General features: G+C 40.6%; 1 protein-coding gene across 1 annotated transcript in view; it reads left to right on the top strand.

Moving 5' to 3' along the window:
• The window catches only part of LOC149461279 (urotensin-2 receptor-like), a 41,667-nt gene extending 30,106 nt beyond the window's left edge, over nt 1–11,561 (top strand). The window contains exon 3 of the mRNA XM_089678635.1: nt 266–11,561. The gene's annotated coding sequence lies outside the window, so the exon portion shown is untranslated. The remainder of the gene's footprint in view (nt 1–265) is intronic.
• The last annotated feature ends 644 nt before the right edge of the window (nt 11,562–12,205 follow it).

The raw sequence follows: 12,205 nt of genomic DNA, 5'->3' as shown, positions 1-12,205 counted from the left end.
ACCTGGCTACAGTAACACATTGAAAAAAGGCCAGGCTGTAAAAAAGATATTTCAGTCTATGATCTGAAGTTAGATATGTAAAGGGAAGCCAATAGTTAACAGTTCAGAGTGTGTTCTGTGAACTATAAGAATTGTAAATGCCATACAAAGTGTTTCCCATATGAAGGATGTTTGCCTTTTTCATATCTGGTAGATCTATAAATGATTAGGCAATATTGCATTGTTCTTGAGCTGGTCAGTAAAATTTATTTCTTCTCACTTTTAGGTACGGTGAGCCCACTACTAACTGAGCCTCAGGAATTCATCAGAAAATCTTCTACAGTAAATCTTTCACACGAGGGAGTCAAAAAGTCTTTCTATAACCAACCAGCGGGGACAAAGAACACCTCAAGATCAACATAAAAGTGACTGTCTAACAAAATATATTAAAGCGGAACTTTGCCCTAGAATAAAACAATGCGAGCAGGCAGGCTTTTATTGCAGAAGAGGCATGCCATATTTCTTCTGTAATCAAACCTTCTTACCTCTCAATATTCTTAAAATCTACACTGAGCTGTGTCCACTCTCAGCGCACCTTGGTATCAGGAATTAAAGCACATGTAAAGGAAAAACTTTTTTTTTTTGTTTTGGATCAAGTCAAGTGTTACTGGAGAGATTCATCCCTGTATTTGTACTGGTGACCATTGTTCCTGAAATTGAAAGTGATGGAAAGTCCAAAATTACAGGGTTGTCTCCAGAAAAAAGATATAGAAAAACCGTCCACTGTAGGCACCTCTTTTAAGGACAACTATCTGAGGAGGGAAATTCTATAGACTTTGGGGGATTTTCTCTCACTTGCTGTTGTGTCTCTGGCCAAGGAAGTAAGGGGAAATCTCCCCAACAGTATGCAAACAGCAAAATACAACCTGCCAGAGTTTTAAAACCTTGCCTATTTCTATCTAAAATGTTAAAAAAAAATGGCTATTTATGTGCTGAAACAAATCCTCATACATAAGTTGTATCTGTTTATCTGCAGTATTCTCTTCTCTACTTCTGTTCAAAGTCCAGAATTTATACAGCTTATTTTAGCTTCCAAAAATCAGGGGATGGAGAGATGAAGGGATACTCAGTGAGGAGAATTAATTGGAGAGAAGGACCGCAGCACACGAGGACAGAGCTGATGCTGTCAATCACAGGCTGTGTCATGGAGCTCCCTCCCCTGGCACTTCATTTTATCTCATGGTGTCAGGAAAACCTGCCAAATGTGACTAATGCAGAAGCAGAGGAACAAGACAGCAGACACAAATGACAATTAGCGGTCTAGATTGAGACAAGTACACACTATAGAGGGATATGCTTTGTTTATATTTGCATAGTTGCAGCATTCCCGAATTGCCTGGGACATTCACAGAAAACCAACTGGTGTCCCACTCAGACCTTGTCTAGGGCAGAATCACAAAAATTAAGGGCTGTCACGGACAGTCAGCAGCCTAGTTCACTCAGTATTTCAAAACACCACCAGGGTGCCAGTATAACAGAGAGGTTACTTACAGACTGACTCAGATCCTCCCCCTACCTCCTCTGCTTTCATGAAGTCAGTGATTGGGTGGGACTCAGAGAGGGGGCGTGGCCAGCCTTGGAGGGGTGAAGATGAATATGCCAGCCCGCTTTAAGCCTTGAACTACAACAGGTGTGAGTCTGGAATGAACTCGAGTAGAGGTGTGTTTAGTGGAAATATAGGAGGATTCATCTTTGACAGACATTCACTGAGCCAACGGGTGCAGCTGCTGTCACAGACCACCTCCTGCCACAGCCCATCTATATATTGATCACAGACTGCTGCTATTTGCAGCATCTCCATCTCTGGGGGAAGATCATGATGGCTGGGTTTTCTCTGTGTTTTTTTTTTGTGGCCACAACTGTGAGCCAAACATTTGGCTGTGGTTGCAGTGCGGTCCCGTTGATCTCAGTGGGCAAGTTTGACAGGTGGTTCCACCTGTCCAACTCGGCAGCCCAGGTTAAAAATACAGCAGCTGTGGCATGCATGCAGCCCTGTCAGGCTGTAATTTTGGAATTCAGGGTTTGGTAAAACAGCAGCCCAGCCACCTATTTTTACCACTCTTGGCCTCCCATATGAAAGAGCCTTTAGATGTTATTATAATTGAAATCAGTGTAAGGCCTCATGCACACGGAGGGTCAAAAACACTGCTTTCAGGGACCCTGGCACTTTTTTCTGCCTCTAAATGCCCTTCCATGTTAGCCTATGTGTCCATACACACACAGGCGTTTAGAAGAGTTAAGATGCAGGGGCATTCAGAGGCAGAAAGAAAACCTCACTGCCAATGCGTCCAGGAGCAGCAGAAAAAATGTTACCATGTGTAAATGCCGGATGGTGTTAGGTGTGCTTGAGTGTTAATTCATTTGAATGGCCAGAATAAATGATTATCCTGGCCAATGAAATAAATGAATGCCCAAGCACTAGATGTGTCTAAAGACGTTTACATGCGTCAAGTGTTTCTACTGCTAAAATGCTGCTTCCGGGAGGAAAGGCATTTACAAGAGCGGGGCAAACACCTTGGGGTTTTTTTACTAAAGCTGGAGATTCCAAAATCAGACTCCCTTCTGCATAGAAACCAATCAGCTTCCAGGTTTCATTGCCAAAGCTTCATTGAACAAGCTGAGGTTAGAAGCTGATTGGTTTCTATGCAGAAGGGAGTCTGATTTTGGACTCTCCAGCTTTAGTAAATAAACCCCCTTGTGTCAAGCCGTGGGGTTCATGTTAGCCGGCAACTAAGCCACGGGCTGTGTTTTCTATTCAAACGCATTCAGCTGCAGTCAAATGGAAATTGCAGCATTTGACCTGCAGTTGAAGCACACCAATAGGACATGCTGCACCCAGATTGCAAAACGGGTCAAACGCAGCCTCTGAACTGCCATGCGTACTGCTCAGTTAAGGTCAATAGGATTTTGTCAAATGCAGGAAACAACACCCACCGACATAAGCCCTGAGCCCTGGTTCACATATGTGCATTCCTGCGGGCTGCGTTTTGCGTGGGCACGAGAGCCCATTCATTTGATGGAATGGACACGCAGGGAAGAAGTCCCTGCACTTGTCTGGAAACCGCAGCCCGCACAGTAACCTCGGTTCCCAGTACGGTTGCGATTTCCAGTGCGGGCGGCGTGCCATTAGAATTAATGCCGCCTGCGTGTCCGCATTTTTCTGTGTGGGTGGTGCAGCTGCACAGATTTTTGTGCGGATCCGCAGCAGCACCTCCCGCACAGATGTGAACCTAGCCTTAGGAAGGATTTCTACTAATTATGTGTATTTGTATGTTGTGCTGGTAAAGTCATTCAGCGTCTAAAATTGGGAGCCTTGCAATATATTTATATGATTTTAGCCACATAATCAATTGTTAATACAGTTTATAATGCTTGATAGCACTTTATATTGTTTTATGCACTTTGCCAGTAGTAATGTATGAAATATAAGGGATCTGGAAAGCAATCCCTGCTTAGCAGCTGAATTCTCTCTCTAGTGAAATCTCTAGTAATCTATAGATACAAAGGTTGGCATGTCAGGTAATATAATGGAGGGCAGGCCCATACGAGTGTCTGCATCTTGGGGCACACAACACCCAAAGCAGGGTGATGGGGTTTAATGGCTGGATTGCGAATACTGATCTAGGAGAAAGTGAACAAAATGCAGAGCTTATACTTTTAAATACGACACTTTTGTCCAGCGAGCTACAGGGGATGGGAACTTGTTAGGTAGCATTCTGACAAGAAGACATAAAAATATATGGAAAAGAGTCATGGCCACCAAGCAGATCTATAGCTGGCTAAAATAACCAGATAGCAGTCAGGTGTTTCCAATCCAACATCCACACAGCAATACAGTCACGCTTAGGCTGGCCATATATGGGCCGATTTTCGAACGATTTTTGTTCAAAAATAGGACCTAAGAATGATCGGCTGATTTTTGCTCTGTTAGTGGGGCAATGGCACCAGACGATTTTCGTGGTTCCTCCCCATTTTATTTATTGGGCATGCTGGAAAATTCATGAAAAACGACCGATTTAAGAAATCATTGGTGGCACCATCTCATTACAGAACAAACAATGTTTTAGGTTTTCAACCCATGTATGGCCTGCTTTACATATGTAAGGAGGCTTCAAATGGTTATGTATTGGCGCTAAGAGCACCTTGCCCCACTTTTTTCTCCCACAACAATTCTCCTGCTTATGGTTTAACCCTCCGCCATCTTGTTCCCATCTCCATGCCAGAGGCCTCCTCACAACATTCCTGGCCATTAACCTTTAGATCCTAAGGAAGGAATGCCTACACAAAAAGAGTTGCTGCACTTTACTGATGTCATTTGATTACAGTCACATCACATAGACTATCTGGGGTCATTTAGCAGCATTTTGTCAAACACACATAGTGGGTGAACCACAGCAGCACACAGCACATTTCTAATAAGCCATCCTACCATGTTCAGTCTCTCTCCTCCCCAGGGTCATTAGTACTCATTCAGGGGGCTCTGGTTTGCCTTAGGCAGTCTGTGTCCAACTCACAACTAAAGGTCATTGTAATTTACCTCTGGCTTGGGTACATCTCTCCTGGGTCCTCCAGGGGATAGCCTCACTTCAGGGAACGCTTGGCTTAAAAGTTCTTTTGCAACCTGCTCTAGCCTTCACCGCCATATGAGACAGGATGACTACAGCCGGCTCTTCTGAGGACAGGATTACCTCTCTCTGTCCTCCAGCCCTGTCCAGGGCCTCAACTTAGCTGACTACAATCGGCACACTGGTGGGGTTTCTAGTTCCCACGCCCAACTGCACGAAGGCTCCTCCCAACCTAGCTCACAAAGTGACATTGCTACAGGAGGGCTCTGGCTGAAAGGGGCCTAGCACCTGATTACACTAGTGTCTGTTATTCTCATGTACACTGCAGCTGATAAACTCGCATTCAGCATTTTTTTCAGCAGCCCCTGAACTCACCCTAATGTTTTCCTATGTGTCTATGTACACATCTTCGTTTACAGTTGTTTACAGGCATTTGAGTTTACAGTAGTTTTTTGAACACAGAAAACTTGCGTTCAGCAGTCGATTTTATCAGCTTTGCAAACGCAAAACACTTGAAAATGCGTCTAAATTTTTTTTAACTCTTCCAGTTCCCAATGCTGTCCAGAGCCTTTTTTCATCATGAAAAATGTGTGCAAAGCATTTTCAAGGTACTCAGATGGACAAAACACTGAACACAGGATGTTCCTAGCAAGCTTGTCACACATTGTAATGACCAATTCACACCTCAGACCTCTCCCACCCTTGGAAACAAAATATATGTTAATGACCATTCACACCTCAAATTCCTCATGAAGACCACCTGCCAGGTGACCTTAATGAGCTTAATGACTCACTGCACCAGACACCTTTCCCACCCTTGGAAACAAAAGAAATGTTAATGAGCAACTCACCCCTAATTATCTCAACATATACTGCTGTCTCTGCTTCTACTCTCTGTATTTCTCTGAAACAGTCTGAAATAGTTAATAATTTACCACTTTTCAGTGCATTCTGGGCATTTCGGAGGTTCTCCTGTGCTTATCTTTAAAAAACATTTCTAAATGAAAATGCACATAAACGCATTATGCAAACGTGGCTAAATAGATGTTTATAACCTATGTTTTCCAGCAGTTTCAATCATTCAGAAGTGTCCCGTGTACATGGGGCCTTACCACACACCATTCTGGGACAGAGTCACCTAGTGGCAGACTAGCTAACTGCACCTGCTTACACATGCACGTGCAAATCTTTGAAAGAAAGGGGTGAAAATGAATTAACATGTGAAAGAATTTAACTATATATAAGATACCTATATAGCAGCAGTCCTAAATGTTAATTTCTAAACACAAAATCTTATATATTTCAAAATTGGACTGCGCTAAGGTCACAAATAGACAAAATAAACTGTGCAATCTTTAAAGTGATAATACTGAGCAAGATACAAATACAATATTAATATTCAGTCCCAGCATGTGAATAATTGGTGCAACGGTGCTGTATCTTTCCACTAGAGCTGCATCAATGTTAGGCAGCTCCTCTCCTCCACAGGCCGTATTTCATATTTTCAGCATAAATCAAAACAAAACCAGATGTCCCATAGTGTAAAACTGTATAAAACTTTAATATGGAGTCAAAAAATAGAAATGCCACTCACAAAAAAAACGCCTTTCCTGGCACTAGGTGTATTCAGCTTTGTATATTATGAATGGGAATTAAGATGGCCACCGCATTCCAGCATGTGTTCCAAATCCCAGAAGTGACATCAGCGGAAGTTGTGTCATAAGCCCTCGACTAGTTTCGACCAATAGATCGTCCTCAGGAAGTATAAAATCTATACGTGCAAATCTTTGCATTCTGCAGACATCTGCACTACCAGTGGTATCTCAGGGATGAAGCAGGCACCAGATTGGAAATACACTGTGTGCACAATTATTAAGCAAGTTGCGTTTTTGAGGATTAATTTCATTATTGAACAACTACAGTGCTCTCGATAAATCTAAAATGTTAATAAACCTCAAAAGTGAATATTTAAGAAAGTAAAAGTAAGCGTTTGGCTTTCTTAGGAGAATATATATGTGTGCACAATTATTGGGCAACTATTGGTGTGAAGAATTGTTATGCAACTAAATGAAAAATGTTTCCATCTCACTTGTTCATTTTCATCTGCTAAAGTAAGAATAATAAACAAACAACTCAAAATTTACAAACAATTCAGACATTTCAAACAAAAAGAAAATCAGTGACCAATATAGCCACCCTTGTTTTCACAGTCATAAGCCTTCCATTCATTGAGTCTGTCAGTTTCTTTATCTGTTGACAACTTTTTGTGCAGCAGCAACCACAGCCTCCCAGACACTGTTCAGAGAGGTGTACTGTTTCCCTTCACTGTAAATCTCCCATTTAAGAAGGGCCCACAAGTTCTCAATAGGGTTTGGGTCAGGTGAGGAAGGGGGCCATGCCATTATTCTTTCATCTTTAAGGCCTTTACTGGCTTGCCACGCAGTGGAGTACTTCGATGCATTTAATGGAGCAGTGTCCTGTATAAATATTATGGTCTTCTTAAAAGATGTAGACTTTTTCCTGTACCACTGCTTGAAGAAAGTTTATTCTAAAAACTGGCAGTAGGTTTGGGAGTTAATTTTGAGTCCCTTTTCAACCTGAAAAGGTCCAGCTAGCTCATCTTTAATAATACCAGCCCATACCAGTACCCCACCTCCACCTTGTTGGCATCTGAGTCGAAGTGGAGTTCTGTGCCTTTTACTGATCCAGCCACAGGCCCATTCATCTGGACCATCAAGAGTCACTCTCATCTCATCAGTCCATAAAACCTTTAAAAATCTGTCTTCAGATACTTCTTAGCCCAGTCTTGATGTTTCAACTTACAGTATGTGTCTTGTTCAGTGGTGGTCGAGTTTCAGCCTGCCTTACTTTGGCCATGTCTCTGAGCAATGAACACCTTGTACTTCTGGGCACTCCAGGTAGGTTGCAGTTCTGGAATATGACAGCACTGGAGGATAATGGATTTCTGGTAGCTTCATGTGTGATTCTTCTGAAATCTTTGGCAGTTAATTTTTCGTTTTTTTTCTTAGCATGTTTCTAGTGACCCTGTTAACTCATTTCAACAAAACATTTGATGGTTCTGTGATCACGCCCCAATATCTTAGCAATTTCAAGAGTGCTGTATCCCTCTGAAAGACTTTTTACAATTTTTGACTTTTCAGAGTCAGCTAAATCTCTTTTTTGAAGAAACACTTTCCCCAGTGGCACTGTGAATTCTAAATCACAAATGTAAATTCATTAAGTGAAACTCTAAAAAAGTCCTTCCTAACATAAGTCCATCAAATTATGTAAATTAACAGACTTTCATCAAATGATGTGAATATCACTTTAAGTGCTTCAATCTTCCTGTTACTTTACATCCCAAACCAATATCACCTTGTGTTCATGAGACAACATTCCCTGCTGGGTATGCACTCACCAGACCCACATGCCTCCCACTCTCATGGTTGGAATGTATCGCTTGTTGAACCTCCGCTTAAAATTACCGCTGTGTATACTTCATAAACCTCCTTACTCCTCTGTTGGGTTCTGATTTTGTGAAACGCAAATGGCAGCACACAGGTGGACATGTGATGATATTGGTTTGGGATGGACTTATAATCATTCACATGATTTGATGCATTTATGTTACGAAGGACTTTTTCATTGTTTCATTTAATGAATTTACATTTTCAATTTAGAGTTCACAGTGCCACTGGGGAAGGTATTTCTTCATATTAGTAGCTATTTTTCTTATATAAGGTGGCAGCAGTGAATTATATTCACCTATTATTGTTTTTGGATAATTATTGTAAAAGGGTGGTGATATTTTATTTATTTTTGTTTGTTTTAATTTGAGCATGCATCCAGTGCGGAGGTTCAAATATTTGCTGTTTCTAAATCTCTTTCTTGGCTCATTTTGCCTAAGGCAGGGGTGGGCAACTGTGGCCCTCCAGCTGTTGTGGCCCTCCAGCTGAGGCATTGCAAAACTGACAGTTACAAGCATGACTCCCAAAGGCAGAGGCATGATGGGACTTGTAGTTCACCAACAGCTGGAGGGCCAGTTGCCCACCCCTGGCCTAAGAAAAAGAAGCTGCATAATGATTATGCACACCTTGATATAGGGCAGTGTTTCTCAACTCCAGTCCTCATGGACCCCCAACAGGTCATGTTTTCAGGATTTCCATTATTTTGCACAGGTGATTTGATCAGTTTCACTGCCTTAGTAATTACCACAGCTGTTTCATCTGAGGGAAATCCTGAAAACATGACCTGTTGGGGGTCCATGAGGACTGGAGTTGAGAAACACTGATATAGGGTGTTGATCTCCTTAGACCACACCCTCCCTCATTACACAAATATACATCACCTGATATGCTTAAATCCAATAAGCGTTCAAGTTTATTCAGCTTGGAGTTGGACAATGTGCATACAAATTATGATTTGGTCAAAGTACTCATTTGCCTAATAATTGTGCACAAAGCACAGTGAAAGTCAGCTAACAAACCCCCCCACCAAGTGTGTTTACTGAGGTCTGAAGGCCTCCACAGACATAGTAATTATTGTCTCTGCTAACTGAAATCTGCCCATTTAGATCACATTGCGTATGCATTGGACTTGATTTACTAAAGGCAAACAAACTTTTCAATTTGCAAGGGATTTTCACAATTTTTTTCCCTTCTATTGGTTGGCTGCCGACTTTCATCCTCCAATCATGGTCCTTCTATGTGATTGGGTAGTCTGCAAAGTGAATTGTCATCACAATCACTAAAGTAAGGGAATATTTCAAAGTTGCAAAGTGAACAGCCTTTTTGTCTTCAGGAAATCAACTAATTGTAGAGAGATTGACCGGTCTGAGTTTTAGAACATGGTTGTGCTGTGTGCAGACAGGACAACGAGCCAACCCTAATATTGCAATATTTAGATGACACGAGTGTTGATCATAATTATAAGTTCAAGTCTTTAATTTAAAAGATGTATTTTAATTATTGCAGCTGTCCTAGGTTCATAAGCTTTATAACGCATTTAAAAGTCCATTTTATAAAAAGTACTACTAAAGCAGTACATTTTTTAAATATTTATGACCCTTGGGAATTATTTAGGTGTTTGCATGAAGATAGTGGCATAGTGAAAACAGGAGGTCACAAAACTGAAAAATGTTACAAAATGAGTTTTAAAGACTTCTGCCTTCATTCATAAATAGTCCTGCAGGTATATACTGTAGATATACAAACCAAAAAAAAATCATCACTATTGCTGCTTTAGCTGGGAGTAGATGCCACATAAAAATCAATGCAATACTCAGACAAGTTCCTAGGAACCTTAACATGACAGCTTTGTATCTGCGGGCAACTCTCTAGTTGATAACATCTGTGCTCCTAAGTCTGTCACAAGAAAAAAGACTGAACAGGAATATGTGAGGTTACTACAAATGAAACTGCTGCTTTAAAAAAACAAGTAGCTAAAGACCACCTAGATATTCTACAGGACTTTGGGGGTGATGTCATGTGGATACAAGAGACACATGTTGGATTTTCTGTAAAATCACACAGTACACTAGAGGAAAACAAAAACATTCTACTATAAGGGTTTTTGAACATGATATTGATGTACGTTCCTGGCCAAAAAAAAGAGTATGTCCCATATAGGGTGCATGTATGTGAGTGTATTATGTGATTACATACATAAAATATCTTCCAGCATGAGCTAGTTTATGGATATGTAAGCACCTGTTTGTACAGCTACATTGGAAGCAATGGGCTGCATCCATATCAGTAGAAAAAAAAAATCCTGCCTGAATGCTTAAAAATTGAGTTTTTGGTGCCCTATGTAATACAGATGATTAGCTCTCAAATTAAACACTTCCCATAATTATTGGAATGATTAAAGACACCAATACCCATTTACAACTTTCAGACTACTATAGCTATGCTTACAGTATATGTAGTCTGAAATATGTAAGCAGTTTCTTGGTGTTTTTATTGTATTTTGAATGAAACTGGCATTTTAGGATAAGTCTCCACCTGAACGCTAATCACCATGAATTGCTCACCTGGATCTAGGTGGCTGAGCTGTGATTTCCAAACTTTGCTTGATTGTATACCAACAACCTTCATTCCAAATGTGAAGCATGGTAGAGGGAGTAAAATGGTGAGAAGCTGTATTTCTGCCTTTTGAAATTGAGGAGGACATCAAGGCATCTGAATTCTACATCTAAAAAAAGCTGAATTATGTAACATTTCAATGATCCAAAATCTAGTAGTAAACAAACTAATTAGTGTCATGAACAGCAGAAAGTTTAGAACAGGCAGTATGTAAGAGTAAGGAGTGGAGAGGCACAGAATCCAAGTTGCATGAGGTCCATAGTGATGTTTGCACAGCCAGTGATGATTTGGAGAGCCATGTCATCTGGTGGTGTTGGTCCACTGTGTTTTTTCAAGTCCAAAGTCACTTCATGCTTTCCTCTGCTGCCCAGCTTTATGGAGAGGCTGATTGCTGATTTCATTTTGCAGAAGGACATGGCACCTGCCCACACTGCTAAATGTACCAATACCTGGTTTAATGATCACAGTATCACTGTGCTTGATTGGCCAGCAAACTTGCCTGATCTAAACGCCATAGAGAATCTGTGAGGTATTGTCAAGAGGAAGATGAGAGACACAGACCCAACAATGCAGACAAGCTGAAGGCCGCTAGCAAAGCAACCTGGGCTTCCATAACACCTCAGCAGTGCCACAGGCTGATCGCTTCCATGCCACTCTGCATTGATGCAATAATTAATGCAAAAGGAGCCCCAACTAAGTATTATACTATACTGTACATGGACATACTTTTCAGTAAGCCATCATTTCTGTATTTAAAATCCTTTTTTTATTGGTCTTATGTAATATTCTAAATTTCTGAGTTACTGAATTTTGGGTTTTCACTAGCTGTAAGCCATTATTATCAAAATTAAAAGAAAGAAATGCTTGAAGTATATCACTGTTTCACTTTTTGAATTGAATTACTGAAATAAATTAACTTTTTTATGATATTCTAATTTATTGAGATGCACCTGTATATCAGAAGAGGTGCCATCAGGCTAGCTGCATACCTAATAAAACCAGCTGGCTAATCCATTTGAATTAAAGGTTTATAGCACATAGAACAACAGGCTCCATGCACACTAGCCTTTTTTTATAAGCTCAAAATAACACAAGAAAAAAAAATGATGATTGATGATAATAGCATTGGCGAAGTAATAACCCACAAAGCTGGTACCCATCTATGTTTATCCAATATGCTGTAATATTATTCTTTCTCCTCCTTTACATGGTTCTGTTCAGGCAGTCATACTAATGAAAGATTTTCCTGACAATATTTACAGCAAAAGATTATAAATGGAGGCCTAACAATGATGTATTTTCTTCTGGAGAAACGTTCTATGAATTCATCAGACAAATCTTAAAGGTGTGTTCTCTATGTATGAGATTGAAGAGTAGAGATTGAAGAGATAGCGAAAAATTGGTCTCTGATAGACCAAAATAAGTGTATTCATTACAGGTTTCTTTATGAATGACAATGATTTGGGGGTTTATCAAGCCCCCTCCATCAGGTCTTGAAACGTTTGGACTGGAAAACAT

Source organism: Staurois parvus, unplaced genomic scaffold (assembly GCF_062004578.1).
Source record: "Staurois parvus isolate SC_StPar_1 unplaced genomic scaffold, SC_StPar_1.0 ptg000207l, whole genome shotgun sequence".
NCBI classification, from domain to species: domain Eukaryota; kingdom Metazoa; phylum Chordata; class Amphibia; order Anura; family Ranidae; genus Staurois; species Staurois parvus.
The sequence above is the reverse complement of the archived record's forward strand: the minus strand, read 5'-3'. Positions and strand labels throughout refer to the sequence as shown.